Here is an 18,947-nt window from a genome sequence, read left to right as displayed (position 1 = left end):
TGCTATGTGACCCTAGTTGCTCTCCCAGTAATGTGACAGCACACTTCTCCTTTCCACCCCAGATTTCCAGTATCCATTCAACCAGCTCATATTCATTTCTTCTTTCTCATCTTGGCTCCAGACAGGAGCTGCCCATTTAGTCTCCTGTATCTACCTGAGCTTAAGAAGCACACTCGTTACAAGTATCATTTTGTATGTTATAGTCCAGTCTAATCTTTGAAGTGTTGGCTTCCCGAATGGTTTTAGTTTTGGGCTAACAGAGAGTCCAGGATCTGTGTCTTCCGGTAAGTCTAGTCTTTTTACAAGAATTTGAGTTCTATACCCCACTTTTGTCCTGCTCTGTCAGGGACTCTCTGTTTCCTGTCAGGGCTGTCATTGGTGGTAGCCGAGCACCATCTAGTTCTGGTGTCAGACTGATGGAGTCTCAGGTTTACGTGGCCCTTTCTGTCTTATGAGGTCATATTTTCCTTGTTGTCTTTGATGTTCTTCATTTTCCTTTGCTCCAGGTGGTTTGGAACCAATTGGTGCATCTTAAATGGGCGCTCGCTAGCTTTTAAGACCCTTGACACCAGTCACCAATGTGGGATGCAGCACATTTTCTTGGTAAACTTTGTTATGCCAATTGACCTAGAATGTCCCTGAAAACATGGTCCTCAGGCCCCTGCCCCTGCTACTCTGTCCCTCGAAGTGTTTGGTTGTATTCAGGAAACTTATTAGCTTTTGGTTTAGTTCAGTTGTGCTGACTTTCCCTCGATTGGGTGTTGTCTTTCCCTTCACCTAATTCTTGTCTACTAGTTAGTGAATCCCTTCTCTCTCCCTCCCCACACTCATAATCAACAAAAAAAGTTTTCTTCTGCAAGACACTTATCTACTTTTAATGAACTATGTAATTCAAATTCTGTCAATTCGCAGAGCCTTGTTTTTTGTCAATGCCTTCAGTGCCGTCGGTTCCTGATCATATGCTACCTCCTGAAATGGTTGAACGTCGACCAATTCTTTTTGATACACTGACTCTGTGTATTCCTTCCATCTCCTTTTTATGCTTCCTACATCGTTTACTATTTTCCCCATTGAATCCTTTGCTTTTGCCACTCAAAACTTGAATTTTATCCTTCAGTTCTTTCAGCTTGAGAAATGCCAAGCATGTTCTTTCCTTTTGGTTTTTTATCTCGAGGTCTTCGCACATGTCATTATAATACTTTATTTTGTCTTCTCGAAATGTCGTTTGAAATCTTCTGTTCAGCTTTTACTTCATCATTTCTTCCTTTTGCTTTAGCTACTCAATATTCAAAAGCAATTTTCAGAGTGTCTTCTGACATCCGTTTTGGTCTTTTCTTTCTTTCCTGTCTTTTTAATGACCTCTCACTTTCTTCATGTATGGTGTCCTGATGTCATTCCACAACTCGTGCGGTCTTCGGTCATTACTGTTTAATACAACAAATCTAGTCTTGAGATGGTCTCTAACTTCAGGTAGTATATACTCAAGGATGTACTTTGGCTCCTGTGGACTTGTTTTAATTTTCTTCAGTTTCAGCGTGAACTTGCATATAACCAATTGATGGTCTGTTCTGCAGTCTGCCAGTAGTCTTGTTCTAACTGAGGATATTGAGCTTTTCCAGTGTCGATTTGATTCCTGGGTATTCCATCTGGGGAATCCCATGTGTATGGTCATCGTTTATGCCGGCAAAAAAACGTATTTGCAAATAAGAAGTTGTTGATCTTGCAGAATTCTATCATGCAATCTCCTGCAAGTTTCTATCACCAAAGCCAAAATTTCCCGTTACCGATCCTTCTTTGCTTCCAGCTTTCACATTCTATTCACCAGTAATTATCAATGCATCCTGATTGCATGTTTTATAAATTTCAGGCTGCAGAAGTTGGTAAAAGTCTTCAATTTCTTCATCTTTGGCCTTAGAAGTTGGTGCGTAAATTTGAATAATAGTTGCATTTACTGGTTTTCCTTGTATGCATATGGATATTATCCTATCACTGACAGCATTGTACTTCAAACAGATCTTGTGATTTTGTTTTTGGTGATGAATGCAACACCATTCCTCTTCATGTTGTCACTCCTGGCATAGTAGACTATATAATTACCTAATTCAAAATGGCCAATACCAGTCCATTTCAGCTCACTAATGCCTAGGACATCAATGTTTATGTGTTCCATTTTATTTTGACCATTTCCAGTTTTTCTAGATTCATACTTCATGCAATCCACCTTCTGATTATTAATGGATGTTTGTAGCTGTTTCTTCTTATTTTGAGTCGTGTCATGTCAGCAAATGAAGGTCCTAAAATCTTGACTCCATCCACTTCATTAAGGCCGACTCTATTACCAACTGAGATGTTTCAACAAATGGATGCAGTACTGCAAGTGCTCACTCATCTATGCCATGAAACTTGAAAGACAGCTACCTGGCCAACTGACTGGAAGAGATCCTTATTCATGCCTATTCCCAAGAAAGGTGACCCAACCAATTGAGGAAATTGTTGAACAATATCATTAATATCACACACAAGTAAAATTTTGCTGAAGATCATTCAAAAGTGGCTGCTGTATCAACAGGGAACTACCAGAAATTGAAGGTGGATTCAGAAGGGAACGTGGAACCAGGGTTGTTATTGCTAATGTCAGATGGATCCTGGCTGAAAGCACGGAATACCAGAAAATTACTTACCTGTGTTTTACTGACTGTGCAAAGGCATTCAACTGTGTGGATCATAACAAATTATGGATAACATTGGGAAGAATGAGAATTCCAGAACACTTAACTGTGTATATGGGGATCTGTACATAGATCAAGAGGCAGTCATTCAAACAGAACAAGGGATTTTATCCTGTCATCATACCTATTCAGTCTGTGTGCTGAGCAAATAATCCGAGAAGCTATACTGTATGAAGAAGCATGGGACATCAAGATGGGAGGAAGATTCATTAACAACCTGTGCTGTGCAGATGACACAGCCTTGCTTGGTGAAAGTGAAGACAATTTGAAGCCCTTACTGATGAAGGTCAAAGACTAAAGCCTTCAGTATGGATTACACCAGCATAAAGAAAACAAAAACCTTCACAACTGGACAAATAAGCAACATCATGATAAATGGAAAAGAGATTGAAGTTGTCAAGGACTTCATTTTACTTGGGTCCACAATCAACACCCATGGAAGCAGCAATCAAGAAATTAAAAGATGCATCATGTTGTGCAATTCTGCTGCAAAAAACCTCTTTAAAGTATTGAAAAGTAAAGCAGTCACCTTGAAGACTAAGGTGTGCCTTACTCAAGCCATGGTGTTCTGAATCGCCTTATATGTATTCGAAAACTAGACAATGAATAAGGAAGACCAAAGAAGAATTGATGCCTTTCAATTGTGATGCTGGTGAAGACTATTGAATATACAAGAGTATTGAATACTGCCAAAAGAACGAACAAATCTGTCCTGGAAGAAGTACAACAAGAATGCTCCTTAGAAGCAAGGATGGTGAGACTACATCTCACATACTTTGGACATGTTATCAGGAGGGATCAGTCCCTGGAGAAGGACCTCATGCTTGGTAAACTAGAGCGTTGATGAAATAGAGGAAGACCCTCAATGAGATGGATTGACACAGTGGCTGCAACAAGGGGCTCAAGCATAATAAAAATTGTGAGGATGGTGCAAGACCTGGCAGTGTTTTCTTCTGTTGTACGTAGGGTCGATATGAGTTGGAACCAACTCGACTGCACCTAACAGCAACAACAACAACAATGTCATTTACTTAATCATCTTGGGTACTGTGTTTCTTTACCACTGGAATGTAAGGTCTATGAGGGCAAAAACTTTTGTTTGTATTTGTTTACTACTGCAGCCTTTGTAAAAAGAACAATTTCTGGCACAGAGTGTTGTTGTTAAAAAAAAAAAAAGGTGCCATCAAATAGCAACCTCAGGTACAACAGGAGGAAATACTGCGTGGTCCTGCAGCATCTTCACAGTCCTTGCTACATATGAACCCATAGTTTTAGCCACTTTGTGAATCCATCTCGTTGAGGGTCTTTGACCCTCAACTTTACCAAGCATGATGATCTTCTCCAGGGACTGGTATCTCCTGATAATGTGTCTATAGCATGTAAGAGAAAGTCTCACCATCCTCCATTCTAAGAAACATTCTGGCTTAAAGTTCTCATCTATAGGATGGTGAAAATGAGATCTAGAATGATTATTGATTTTCCCTTTCCTGTAAGAATAGACTACATCTTATGCTAAAACAAATGTGACTGGATTTCATGCCTCAGGTACCTTCTACTAAACCACAGTTATCATAGGTAAATGTGTTGGCAGAAGAGGTGAAGGGGATGGGGTCACCCTGATTTAGGAGTTAAAATTGAAGCCATTTTTCCCTGTCTGTGAGTATAAAGAATGTGACCTAGCTGGAGCTGAACTCACAAGGAGAGATGACCTGGGTCCTGAGATATAAAAATAATAGCTAGGAAAACCTAGAAAACATCTTTTAGGGAAACGTTCACATAAACAAATCTTAAACAGAGCACAAAAGACCTCATATTTTCCACTGTTAGCTTTGTCTTTCAGCATTTAATAAAGAGTAAGATTTGTTGGACCAATGAAGACCCCCCTGTCATTACTGAAATCTATATCAATGATTTTTAAGATACTTCAAAATGTAGAATCACTTATATTTAACAGTTTTTAGCCAATCTGAAAAGGTGAAACTTTTAACGATTTTACCCTTTTATAATGTTAACATATACTGATGATTCTGCAACATTCCTTGGACTTCCGCAGACATGGCTCTGGCAGCATGCTCGTCTGTTTTCCTGCCTCTTTGAACTTTTGCCGAACAGACTCTTTTCTTCTGGCTTTCTTATAACTTTGTGGTGATTTTACCCCAGGACATTTCTCACCTCCAGATTAGTTTCCATTATCAGAAAGAGAGGTTTTTAACTTTTTTTTTTCTTCATGCCTTTTGAAATCGCCTTTCTCATCAGCAGGTATCAAATGTTACAACTTCCTCACATCACATCCAGCATTTCTGAACATGCAGCCTGGACTATGTGGCGAGACTAGGCTGAATCAGCACCCTGTGCATAGGGAGCTCACAGATTCTTTGCCCTAAAAGTGCCCATATAATCGCCAAAGTTTTGAGGATGTTGGAAATACTGTTTAAACAGATTGGGCTCAGTTCAGTATTGAATGAGAAAAGGAGGCCTGATTAGCACAGGAAATCAATACAAATCTTCTGAAAGGTTTGGGTTCCACAAGAATTTAGTATGAACAATTTATTTCTGCATTTCTAGACTAGATAAATAGCCATATAAAATGTAATTCCGTCCAGTTGCTGCTGGTTTTTAAATCCAACAGCTTAACTACTTGTCCTTCATAGTTGGGGTAATGACGCTATCCGAGACTAAAGACAAGTTCAGTTAAACGAGCTTTTAAATCAGTGAGGAACAGATTCTGAAAGAAGATTGGACCGTGCTTGGCCCCACAGAGAATCGCTCCTAAGGAAAGATTTAATCTTTAGACTAGCCACAGCTCCATGGGCCTCACACCACACTAAAATTCTGTGTCTGCCTCACCTCCCCAAGACAGCTGAAGGACTTCCTCCAACATTTAGTAGAGATATTGATAGGACCACTATGAGTCAAAATCAACTCAATGGCAATGGATATCGATGTACGCTATGGGTCAGAATCAATTGGAAGGCCAACTAGTTTCGGAGCCCTTTGACACACTGGTTAAGAGCTTTGCTGCTAACTAAAAGGTCAGCAGTTCGAATCCACTAGTTCCTCCATGGAAACCCTATGGAACAGAGTTCTACTCTGTGGTTTGTTATGATTCGAAATGACAGCAACAGGCGCTGATGTTCTATTGTGTGCCAGTCACTGCCAATACAAAGGTGCCTAAACAGATGTGGTGCCTGACATAATGACACAATGAGGTCTTAGTTTCCTAGTGCTGCTGTGACTGAAATACCACAAGTGGGTGGCTTAAAGAATGGAATTTTTTTTCCCCTCACAGTTTTGTCTTGGTCATCTAGTGCTGCTATACCAGAAATATCAGAAGGGGATGGCTTTAACAAAAATAAATTTATTTCTTCACAGTAAAGTAGACTAAAAGTCCAAATTCAGGGTGTCAGCTCCAGGGGAAGGCTTTCTATCTCTGTTGGCCTTCTCCTCAATCTTTCCCCAGAATAGGAGCTTCTCTGCACGAGAACCTGGATTCAAAGGACTCGCTCTGCTCCAGGCACTGCTTTCTTGGTGGTATTTCTTGTCTCTCTGCTCACTTCTTTCTTTTCTATCTCAAGAGATTGCCTCAAGGCACAATCCAGTGGTGTAGATTGAGTCCTGCCTCACTAACACAACTGCCGCCCATCTTCCCTCATTAACATTATAGAGGCAAGATTTACAACATATAGGAAAATCACATAATACCAGGAATCATGGCCCAGCCAAACTGATGCACATATTTTTGGGGGGACATAATTCAATCCACGGCATTTCACCCTTTGCCCCCCTCCAAAATCACATCTTGGCAATGAGCAAAACATAATCACCCCATCATATCATAGGAAAAGTCTTAACTCCAAGTCCAAAATTCAAAAATTCCTCTTCATCTGTGTAATCTAGAATACAAGTTACTTGTTTCCAAAGGTACAATGACAGAACAGGCACGAGCTAGAAGGCCAAATTCAATGTGTGTCTCTAGGGGGAGGTCCTTCTTCCTCTAGTTCAGATTTTTGTTGTTGTTTTTAGATGTCTTCCAGTCAGTTCCGACTCATAGTGACTCTACAACAGAACAAAACACTGCCTGGTCCTGTGCCATCCTCACAATGGTTGCTATGCTTGAGGCCATGTTAGCAGCCATTGTGTCAAACCATCTTGTTGAAGGTCTTCCTCTTTTTCACTGATCTTCTAATTTACCAAGCACAATGTCCTTCTCCAAGGACTGGTCCCTCTTGATAACATGTCCAAAATATGTGAGACGAAGTCTCGCCATCCTGGCTTCTAATGAGCATATTGGCTGTACTTCTTCCAAGAAAGGTCTGTTAGTTCTTCTGGCTGCCCATATCAGTGTATTTACTGTGGTTCCACAGCGTAGTGGTTAACACGTCCACTTCACACACAGAAGATCCTGGATTTGATCCCCAGTGGAGAGAATTTGTGGATTTAGCCACCAGTGGGTTCGATCTGCCTACAGGCCAAGAGAAGACGTTCGGTTTGTTAAAAAGGAAAAAACCTTGCTGCCCTCCACACCCAGGTGCACTTCGAAAATAGCCAGTCTGACATAAAATCTAGATCAAACGTCAGTTTTATTTCCTTAATCCTCAGTATTGACACCCTTTTTGCTCTCCCTCAAATGGGCACAGGGTGGAGAGAAGAAAAAAATAGTTTTTTGGAACAAGTGACATAAAGCCTTAAGTTAGAAACTTTTGTGAAGGAAACAGGCAATGAGTGGGGATGGTTTTGGAGAAGGGATATGCGTTTGATGGCTGCTGTCCATTTGAGCGTTTCATTCTCCTTGTCCCTTTTTCAAGGTCCTACGCACTGTATTTCTCTGTGACTGTCAAGCGCTTTTTATCTCCCCTATCTGACTGTCTACTTACCACTTGTGCTGCCCTTTCTTATCTCTGAAGGTGGTCCTTCCAGTTTTGATGGTACAGCCACAGGTTTTATTTATTTTTGGTTTAGTTTTATGGTAATAACTCTCAGACACAATACATATTTTCTTTCTTTCTTTTTTTTAAGCTATCAATTGGCTTCCACTATAATTTCTGCCCATGAAGATATATTTATTTATTTATTCTGGATCACCAGGACCTAGAACGGTGCCAAAGTCAGAGTGGATGTGTGAAACCTCTTGATTTTCTCCTGACTGTGGTGTTATTCTCCTGAACATTCAAATGTGCTATTTGTCTCCTATCTTAAAAAGGTTTATCTTGACCCAACATTTCCCTCTAGCTACTACCCTATTTCTCAGATGGCTTTATTAAAAAAAGTCTCCTCTAAAGAGTTACCCATGTTATTTGCAATAGCAAAGATGAAAACAACCTAAGTGCCCATAACAGATGAATGGATAAACAAACTATGGTACATGGACACAATGGAATAATACCCAACAATAAAGAACAATGATGAATCTGGGACACATTTCACAACATGGATGAATCTGGAGTGCATTATGCTGACTGAAATAAGTCAACCACAAAAGGCTAAATGCTGTATGAGACCACTACTATAAAAACTCATGAAAAGCTTTACGCACAGAAATAAACAGTCTTTGATGGTTAAGAGGGAGGAAAACAACAGCTAGACAATAGATAAGTGGTAACTTTGGTGAACGGTAAGACAATACACAGTGCTGGGGAAATCAGAACAACTTGATCAAGGCAAAGTCATAGAAGCTTCAATAGACACATCCAAACTCCCCGAGGAACCAAATTACTGGGCTGAGGGCTGGGGACCATTGTGTCGGGGGACATCTAGGTCAGTTGGCATGACATATTTTATAGAGAAAATGTTCTACATCATACTTTGGTAAGTTGTATCTGGGGTCTTGAAAGCTTGTGAGTGGCCATCTGGGATACTCCACTGGCCCCACCCTGTCTGGGGCAAAAGAGAAAAAAGAAAACTGAAGACACAAGGGAAAGATTAGTCCAAAGGACTAATGTACCACAACTACCAAAGCCTCCACCAGACTGAGTCCAGCAAAACTAGATGGTGCCCAACTGCCTTCACTGACTGCCCTGAGAGGAATCGCAATAGAGGAGAAAAATATGGAACAAAATTCTAACTCACAAAAAAAGATTGGAATTACTGGTCTAAGAGAGACGAGAGAAACCCTGAGAGCATGGCTCTTTTAACTCAGTACTGAAGTCACCCCTGAGGATCAACCCTTTAGCCAAAGATTAGACAGAACAATAAAACTCATACCTCAACTATATATACACACAAGACTAAATGGGAATACCAGCCCAGGGTCAAGGACAAGAAGGCAGGAAGGGGCAAGAAAACTGGACTAATGGAAATGAGGAAACTAAGGTCAAGAAAGGGAAAGTGCTGACACAAAACAAGGTTGGCAATGAATGTCATGAAACAATGTTTATTAAAGTTTAATGAGAAACTAAGTTGCTCTGTAACATTCATCTAAAACACACACACACGCAAAAGTTAACCAGATTTATTATCTCTGATTTCTCTCCTGCTGTTTTTAAATCCACTACATTTCTGCTTTTTGACACCACAAGTTCATGGAAACCTCTCAAGATCACCAATGACCTCTTATCACTTTTCCAAGACCTATCATCCTTGATTTCTGTTATGAATTCTATGTTGTCCTCCCAAAGTACATGTTACAGTCCACCCCCTATATCTGTGAATTTAATCCCATTTTGGAATTGGATTTTCTTTGCTATGTTAATGAAACCATATCAGTGCAGGGTATGTCTTAAATTTAATCACTCTTGAGATACAAAAAAACAAAATCACATTAGGCACTGAGTCAAGGGAAGACAAACTGGGGAAGACAGAAGCACATGTGAGGATCATCAAGGAACCACAGAACTCTGGGGCTAAAGAAACTGAGACAAGGATCTTCCCCCAGGTCTGACAGAGAGAGAGCCTTCCCTTGAGCTGTGCCCTGAATTTGGACTTTCGGCCTCCTAAACTGTGAGAAAATAAATTAACATTCCTTAAAGAAAACCACTTGTAGTATCTTGGTTATGACAGCACTAAGAAACTACGACAACTTCTCAATGTCAATAAACACACTTAGCGTCTTAAGAAAAAAATTTCTTTTTCCATTTGACTTCCAACAGACTGCTGTTCTGTCTTTCTACCTCACTGGCTTGTCTTTCTCAATATCCTTTGCTTGTTTCCCCTCTCCTCACCCTTTCTATAGTAGACTGTCTCAAAGATTTGTCCTTGACCCTCTTCTCTACATACACTCCTTCCCTGCTAATTTCACTCATTCTCAATGTTTGAATCATCTGTACGCCTTCATCATCTCACAGAGACCCTATAAAACCTAAAGAGCAGAGTAAAATTGCCCCATAGGATTTCCAAGGCTGTAATCTTTGGGTTTTTTTTAATCTTTACAGAGGTGCAATCCATACTGAAGGCTGTGGTCTTTGATCTTCATTAGTAAGTGCTTCAACTCCTTTTCACTTTCAGCAAGCAAGGTTGTGTCATCTGCATAACGAAGGTTGTTAATGAGTCTTCCTCCACTCCTGATGCCCCGTTCTTCTTCATATAGTCCAGCTTCTAGGATTATTTGCTCAACATACAGATTGAATAGGTATGGTGAAAGAATACAACCCTGACGCACACCCTTCCTGACTTTAAACTAATCCGTATCCCCTTGTTCTGTCCGAACAACTGCCTCTTGATCTACTTAAAGGTTCCTCATGAGCACAATTAAGTGTTCTGAAATTCCCATTCTTCTCAATGTTATCCATAATTTGTTATGATCCACACAGTCGAATGCCTTTGCATAATCAATAAAACACAGGTAAACATCCTTCTAGTATTCTCTGCTTTCAGCCAGGATCCATCTGACATCAGCAATGACATCCCTGGTTCCACGTCCTCTTCTGAAATCGGCCTGAATTTCTGGCAGCTCTCTGTCAATATACTGCTGCAGCTGTTTTTGAATGATCTTCAGCAAAATTTTGCTTGCATATAAGAGTATAGCAAGGTGTATATAAATTTTTGTATGAGAGACTGACTTGATTTGTAAACTTTCCCCTAAAGCACAATAAAAATGAATTTAAAAAAGATGTTTATGTACAAAATTTGCCTCCAGAAAATCTGTGATAATTAACTGATATTATGAAAGATTTACATGTGACTCATATATATCTCATGTGTAACACTCCAAACTCATGTGTAGAGATCTTTCTTCCGTTTCCAAATTTGGAGCCTTTACCAGTGCTCCCCCAATCTGGGTTGCTGTTTATATCTGACAACAAAATTTTATTATTTCTCTCCTTACAGAATTCTTGTTATTTTTGCACTTTGACAGGCCCAGCAAGCCTTCACTTGATTTGTCTGCTCCTAAAAAAAAAAAAAATTTTTTTTTTTTTTTTTCACTATTCTCTCCACCTCACTGTGGTGCAGTTACAATTTGGCTTTTTGACTGTTCTTACATAGAGCGGAAACCCTGGTGGTGCAGTGTTTAAGTGCTACGGCTGCTAACCAAAGGGTGGGCAGTTCGAATCCGCCAGGCACTCCTTGGAGACTCTATGGGGTAGTTCTACACACAGGGTAGCGATGAGTCGGAATTGACTCGACGTCAGTGGCTTTTTTCGGTACATAGAGCAGCCACACTATCGTCTCTGGACCCTTCCTTCACTCTAAATCCTGTGCCTTGAAACAATGTAGACCTCGCCTTTACTATGGAGAGCGGCTGCAGACGGTGCAGAATCTTTTCTAACCCAATAAAAACAAAACCTGTCAAACATCTGGGGGAGGACGAGGAGGCAAGTCAACGATGTTATTCTTTTTATTTAAAGTCTGGTGTTGCAAAGAAAGGTGAAGATTAGGGGCTTGTTTGGAAAGTAAACGTGTTCAGACAAAGAGTTTCTGGAGCTAAATTCTGAATTACAAAAAGAAGAAGAAAGAAGTTTTGCTTGTTTCCGCCCGGTTTCGAACCGGGGACCTTTCGCGTGTTAGGCGAACGTGATAACCGCTACACTACGGAAACCCAGCTCTTGAAACAATTTTCGTTTCGTAGTTGGTTAACATAAAATTTGTGCTTTCCTTCAGGATATTTTCATGGCTGAGAAACATTTTTTCCCCTTGTAATTTCCCATTCTTAGAATCAACAATATCAAAACTTGATAAATCATAGCCAAGCAAATGCTACTCTCAGGGTCCCAATTCCTTCACAAGCACCAGGAAAATCTTTGGCAAGTTCCAAGAAATTTCTTGATAAGTTCAAGTCTCATTTCTCTGCGGGTGCAAGAAGCAATGATCTTCATCTCCCGATGAGTGAACGTGAACCTTTAGGACCTAGGGCGAAGTGGCTGAGTTCGGAAGGCTTTCGGCAATTTGTGCCCTGGCACTAGTCGGAGAGACCGAGGGGCAGAGGGTGTGGGTGTCGGCCTGTGTCCAGTTTTCTACTAACCGAGGGTCTCGGGTGGAGGAGACTTTATGGAAGTATCATCTGTGGCGAAGTGAGTCTACTAGACGTCAAATGGAGTTCTACTCTGAACGTCAAACGAAGTTCAATTCTGTGTCACTCATGTTTTCTGCTCTGGAACGTGTAAACTCACTCGGTGTCCGATATCCTTTAATCTGTTTTGTAGCAGGAAGATGACCATTGTGATGTATCTGACACTTCTTTGGAATTCGTTTCATCTCAACTGTCTTAAGTCACTGTCCCTGCCTTGGAGACTGAAAGAAATCTGCCTTCTATTGTTGTTGTTGTTAGGTGCCGTGCAGTCGGTTCCGACTCATAGGGACCCTATAGGACACAGTACACTTGTCCCGTTGGCTTTCCTAGGAGCTGCTGGTGGATTTGAACTGCCAACTTTTTGGTTAGCAGCTGAGCTCTTAACCACTACCGCATCAGGGCTCTAAAATTAAACTTTTGAAAGGATGAGTCTGTGTCATTCCCTGGCTAAGCTCCTCATCTCATGGTTTACATTTTACATGGTCTTCGTTCGAGTACCATCGTGTATCTCTAGTCTACTGATTTATCTCCTCTTCGAAGTCTTACAGTAAGCATCTTAAATTTAACATATCCCAAAGTGAAGTTCATATCTATCCTCTGAAACTGTTCTAACCGTATTGATCCCTATCTCATTTAACGGCAACTCCATCCTTCCAGCTGTTTAGGACTAAGCATTTGGGACCTTCACTGACTCCATTTTACTCTATTTCCCATATCCAATCATTCAGAAAATCTTGTTTGCTTTATCTTCAAAATATATCTGGAATATTGCCAGTTCTCAACACTTCCATTACTACTAGCCTGGCCAAAGTCATAATATTCTCTACATGTAGAATATTCTTACCGGTTCTACGGAGTCAAGTCTGTCTAATAGTGACTCTGTAGAGCAGAGTAGAACTGACCCATCAGGTTTCCAAGTGGCTGGTGGATTCCAACTGCTGACCTTTTGGTTAGTAGCTGACAAGCTCTTAACCACTGCACCACGAGGGCTCTGGAATATTATCAGTGTCTCTTATTATGTGTTGAGTTTTCCTCCATTTTATTTTAAACAAAATAATTTCTCCAGAATATTTAAAACCCAACAACAACTCCTTATTGTACTCTCTACTTAAAATCCGTCAGTGGCTTCTTACTCTAATCAGGAAAAAAAGCCAAAATCCTTATAATGACATGCAAGGCTCTACATAATTGCCTGGTCCCCACTCAATTTCCTCTCTGACCTTTTCTCCTACTGCTCTCCCCTTTGCTCACTCTGCTGCAGTTACTATTGACCTTGTTGCTGTACTTTAAATGCACTAGACGTCCTTCTGTTTCAGGGCCTTTGCACTGATGATACCCTTTGCTTACAGCACTCTGTTCCAGATAAGTGTACAACTAACTCATCTTCTTCAAATATCATGTAATTAGTGAAGCCACCCTGAACTTCCAGACTTTCACTACTGCCTAATGCCTCACCCTAAATCCTGATTTTTTTTTCTTCAATATACTTATCTATTTTTAATAAACTATGTAACCCACTTAATTATTTTGTGTACTGCCTTTTTTTATCACTGGAATGTAGGGTGTATGAGGGAAAAGACTTTTGCTTGTGTTTGCTTACTACTGTAGCATTTAATAGAACCATGCCTGGCACAGAGTGTAGTTGTTGTTGTTAGGTGCAGTCTTATAGGGACTCCACGTACAACAGAAGGAAACACTGACTGGTCCTGCACCATCCTCAGAATCATTGCTATGTTCGAGCTCACTGTTGCAGCCACTGTGTCAATCCATGTCATTAAGGGTCTTCCTGTTTTTTGCTGACTCTCTACTTTATCAAGCATGATGACCTTCTCCAGGGACTGGTCCTTCCTGGTAACATGTCCAAAGCATGTAAGACAAAGTCTCAACATCTTTCCTTCTGAGAAACATTCTGGCTTACATTTCTTATCTAGCAGATGATGTAAATGAGGCCTAGAAAGATGATTGATTTTCCCTTTTCTGTAACAATGTAATAAATTTTATGTTGAAACAGTGTGACTGGATTTCACACCTTTGTTTCCTTCTACTGTTCCAAGGTTATTGGAGGTGAGTATGTTGGCAGAAGAGGTGAAGGAATGGTGTCCTCCTGACCTAGGAATTACAGTTGGAACCATTATTCCCTGTCCTTGAGTATGAAGAAAGTAACCTAGCTGGAGCTGGAATCACAAGGACACATCAACTGGGTCCTGAGATAGAAAACCAATAGCTATGAAAACCTTAAAAACATCTTTCAGGGAAATTTTCACATAAATGAATCCTACAAAAGAGCACCAAAGACCCATATATTTTTCACTCTTATCTTTGTCTATTAAAAAAATTAGTAAATAGTAAGATTTGTTGGACTAATGAAGACCTTCCTGACTGTCATTACTCAAATATGAACCAATGATTATTAAGAAAGACAATTCAAAAATGTAGAATTAGCAGTTTTTAGCCGATCTGAAAAGGTGAAACCTTTAATGATTTTACCCATTTTTGTAATGTTAATATGCATTGATGATTCTGTAACATTCCATGGACTCTGGCAGACATGGCTCTGGCAGCATGTTTGTTGGTTTCCCATTTCTGCCTCTTTGAACATTTGCTGAACAGACTCTTCTTGCTTCATTTTAACTTTGTGATGATTTCACCCCAACATATCCCTCACTTCCAGGTTAGTTTCTATTATCAGAAACAGAGGTTTTTAACTCTTTTTTTTCCTTCACACTGTTTGGGATCAGCTTTTCCATGAGCACCTATCAAGTGTTAATAACTTCCTCACATCACATCCAGCATTTCTGAACATGCAGACTGGACCATGTGGGAAGGCTAGGCTGAATCAGCACCCCATGCATAGGGAACTCACAGATTCTTTGACCTAAAAGTGCACAATATAAGCACCAAAGTTTTCAGGGTGTTGGAAATACAACTTAAACAGATGGAGCTTAGCTCAGGGGTAAATGAGGACAAGGAGGCCTGATTAGCACAGGAACTCATTATAAAACTTGGCATGGCCCACCATCCTTCTGAAAGATTTGGGTTTCACAATAATCCAGAATGAACAATTTATTTCTGCATTTCCAGACAAGATAAAAATAAAAACATAATTCCATTCATATATTGCTGGTTTTTAAATCCAACAGCTTAGGTACTTGTCCTTCATACTTTTGGGGTAACAACACTATCCCAGACCAAAAACTAGTTAGTTAAATAGATTTTCAAATCAGTGAAGAACTGATTGTGAGAGAAGATTGGACCATGCTTGAACCCACAGAGAATCTCTCCTGAGGGAAAAATTTCATCTTTAGACTAGCCACATCTCCATGGGCTTCGCACCACACTGAAATTTAGTGTCTGCTTCACCTCCCCAAGACAGCTGAAGGATTTCCTCCAATGTTTAGCAGAGATATTGGTGTAGTAGGAGCCCTGGTGCCATAGTGGTTAAGAGCTCAGCTGCTAACTAAAATGTCAGTCGTTCCACAGAAACCATATGGAGCAGTGAATCGGCTTGATGGTAACAGGTATTGATATACTATTGTGTGCCAGTCACTGCCAATACAAAGGTGGCAAAACGAATGTGGTTCCTGACAAAAGGACATGATGATGTCTTAGTTTCCTAGTGCTGCTGTGACTGAAATACCACAAGTGCGTGGCTTAAAGAACAGATTCTTTTCTTTCTTTCTTTCTTACAGTTCAGGAGGCTAGAACGTCAAACTCAATGTTTGTCTCTAGGGGGAGGTCGTTCCTTATCTAGTTTTGCTTTCTATTGTTGTTTTTAGGTGCGGTGGAGTGGGTTCTGACTCATAGCAGACCCTACAACAGAAGGAAACACTGCCCCATACTGAGCCATCCTCACAATCATTTTTATGCTTGAGGCCATTGTAGCAGCCACGGCGTTAGTCCATCTCTTTGAAGGTCTTCCTGTTTTTCTCTGATCCTCTCATTTTTCAAGCATAATGTCCTTCTCCAAGGACTGGTCCCTCCTGATAACATGTCCAAAGTATGTGAGAGGAAGTCTTGCCATCCTTGCTTCTAATGAGCATTCTGGCTGTACTTCTTCCAAGACAGATTTGTTACTCCTTCTGGCCGTCCATGGCAGTGTGTTTGTTGTGGTTCCATGATGTAGTGGTTAACACATCTGCTTTACACATAGAAGATCCTGGGTTCAATCCCAGGGTGGAGACAACTTGAGCTTTTAGCAGACTGTAATCCTTCTACTTCCTGTACTGGTTTGTAGATCTGTGTCTGTGGTCTTCCCATAGCATCTGCCTCCCCGCAGTGTGTGCTCCATTGTCTCTGTGTCAAATCTGCTCTTTTTATCTCAAGTGTTAGTAGGTTTAGGATACACTCCACACTGATATGTCCTCACTGACACAACAAAGAACCCCCATTCCCAAATGGGATTTCATCCACAGGCCTAGGGGTTAGAATTTACAGCCCATATTCTTGGAGCATACAGTTCATCCATAACAATACATTAAAATTATAATTAACATTTAAAAAAAACTGTCAAACTGTTTTCTAAAGTGGCTGTGTCATTTTACATTCCCACCAGCACTGTGAGAGTGCCAGTTTCTCCACATCGTTGGCAACACAGGTACAGACATGCAAGTAGGTGTGTAGTGGTATCTCATTGTGGTTTCATTTTGTGCATCCATAATGCCTGTGAGGAGCACTGGTGGCATAGTGGTTAAGAGCTATAGCTGCTATCCAAAAGGTCAGCAGTTCGAATCCACCAGCCCTGCTTGGAAACGCTATGGGACAGTTCAACTCTGTCCTATATGGTCGCTATGAGTCAGAATCAACTCGACAGCGGTGAACTTGGGTTTTTTTTGTCTAACGACTATGACGTTGAACATCTTTTCATGTACTCATTAGCCATTCGTATGCCCTCTTCGGAGAAATGTCTATTCAAATCTTTTGTCTGTTTTAAATTTCGTTGTTTATCTTATTTCTTTTCAAAGTTCTCTACATATTCTGGATGCAAGTCCTTTATAAGATTCACAGATATTTCCTCCCAGCCTATGATTTGTCTTTTCATTTTCCTAATGGTGTCTTTTGAAGTGCAAAGGATATTAATTTTGATTTAAGCCAGTTGGTCAATTTTTTCCTTTATGGATAGTGCTTTTGGTATTATATCTAAGAACTCTGCCTCACCCAAGGTCACAAAGATTTTCGCCAGTGTGTTCACCTAAAACGTTTATAATATAAGCTCTTACATTTAGGTCTATGATTCATTCTGAGTTAACATTTGAGTATGGTTTGAGGTAAGACTCTAAATTAATCTTTTTGTGTGTGGATATCCAATTGTCCCAGCACTAATTTTTGAAAAGGCTATCCTTTCTGTGCTGAATTACCTGGGTATTTTTGTGAAATGTGTCGGTTGGGAACCATGACTTGGCTATGAATCAGAAGATTCTATGTTTCTTCATTTAATCTTATAGAAAAAAATTCATTACTAGTTTTCATTTATAGAAGTTGGTTTAATTTTCTAAAATGAACATTTTGGGTCATTAAAAAATGGTACTACCTTAATTTTGTCCATATTTTTCTCTTTGTTTTATTCTTTAAAATGTTTTAAAATAGCTCATTAAGGACAACAGAGTTCTACAGCCTGTTAGTACAGATTCTGCTTAAACACTGCCTTCAAAATTGATTTCATTCACGGGTGGATTTTCTCTGCACCACTGGCTCTGACTAAGGATTACTTATTCTTCCTTGTGGGAAAATAGCCATTTAAAATACTATTGAGGCATGTTAATCTCTACCATTTTAAATGAAAGCAAGCCATTGACGCAGTAATCTATTCATCTTATACCACATTCATCTAAAATTATTATCTTAATATAGTAAATAACTTCTGTATTTCAAAATTCTATATAAAAGAAACAGTTATAGGATGATTATAATTTTAGGGATTATATTTTTCTCCTTTCGTTACCTATGAGCATTTTAAGAATTTGATCAAAGGTAGAATTTCTAATTTCATTTCCACTTTTTTTTAGTATTAAGGTTCATGTGCATATTAATCAATTGGATATAGTATTGTTTCATGAGTCACGTATCCTCTAAAATCAAAAGCTGGACAATGAAATACACTTATCATGCAGGCATCACAAACTTTCTTCCTGTCAGAACATCCTGATGGTGCTATTTCAAAAAGATACAAAATTCTCAACTCCTGAACTGCTGCCAGTCTGCCCCAAACTACCTGCATCTCTTGCCTGAGTTACTGCAGTAACCTAACAACCTTCCTACTGCTGGTTAGCTGCTACCTGCTAAGCCTGCCTCCAACCTTGTTCTCTGTGTTGTGTGCTGGGTTGTGCCACCCAGATTCCCTCCTTTCAGGACCAAGGCATTCATTTCCCCAGTTGCCAGGAGTGTTGCTCCATCATGGCACAAATTTGAGGCCCTCTGGAGGAATTGCCCTCAGCTGAAAGGAACTGCCTCATTCAAGGTCATGTCACCCCTCTGAAAGTAGCCCACAGTAATGACTGCTCAGTACTTGCCTATAAAGGTCTGACTCTCTTGCCTCAACTCTCAAGGACCATCTCATTTCCGGAGCTCCTCATGGGATCAGCTCAGGCCTCTGTCGCTGCCTGTTAACTTTTCCCCTTGTAATCCTTCTTCCCTCACTCTCTCACAGGTGTTGTTCCCACAGCATTCCCTAATAAACTTCGTGCACACAGATATCTAATCCACGTGAATACAGCTTGTGCCAGGAGTGGTCCAAGAAACCATACACTAAATGGGATTTTGGAGCCGGATTACTCTCTATT

General features: G+C 40.2%; 1 non-coding gene across 1 annotated transcript; it reads right to left on the bottom strand.

Annotated features, from left to right (window-relative positions):
• Positions 1-11,627: 11,627 nt before the first annotated feature.
• Positions 11,628-11,700, bottom strand: TRNAV-AAC (transfer RNA valine (anticodon AAC)). Its single transcript has one exon. It is a non-coding gene; the product is annotated as a tRNA-Val (tRNA).
• Positions 11,701-18,947: the final 7,247 nt, after the last annotated feature.

This window comes from Elephas maximus, chromosome 1 (genome assembly GCF_024166365.1).
Source record: "Elephas maximus indicus isolate mEleMax1 chromosome 1, mEleMax1 primary haplotype, whole genome shotgun sequence".
Lineage (NCBI taxonomy): Eukaryota > Metazoa > Chordata > Mammalia > Proboscidea > Elephantidae > Elephas > Elephas maximus.
The sequence above is the reverse complement of the archived record's forward strand: the minus strand, read 5'-3'. Positions and strand labels throughout refer to the sequence as shown.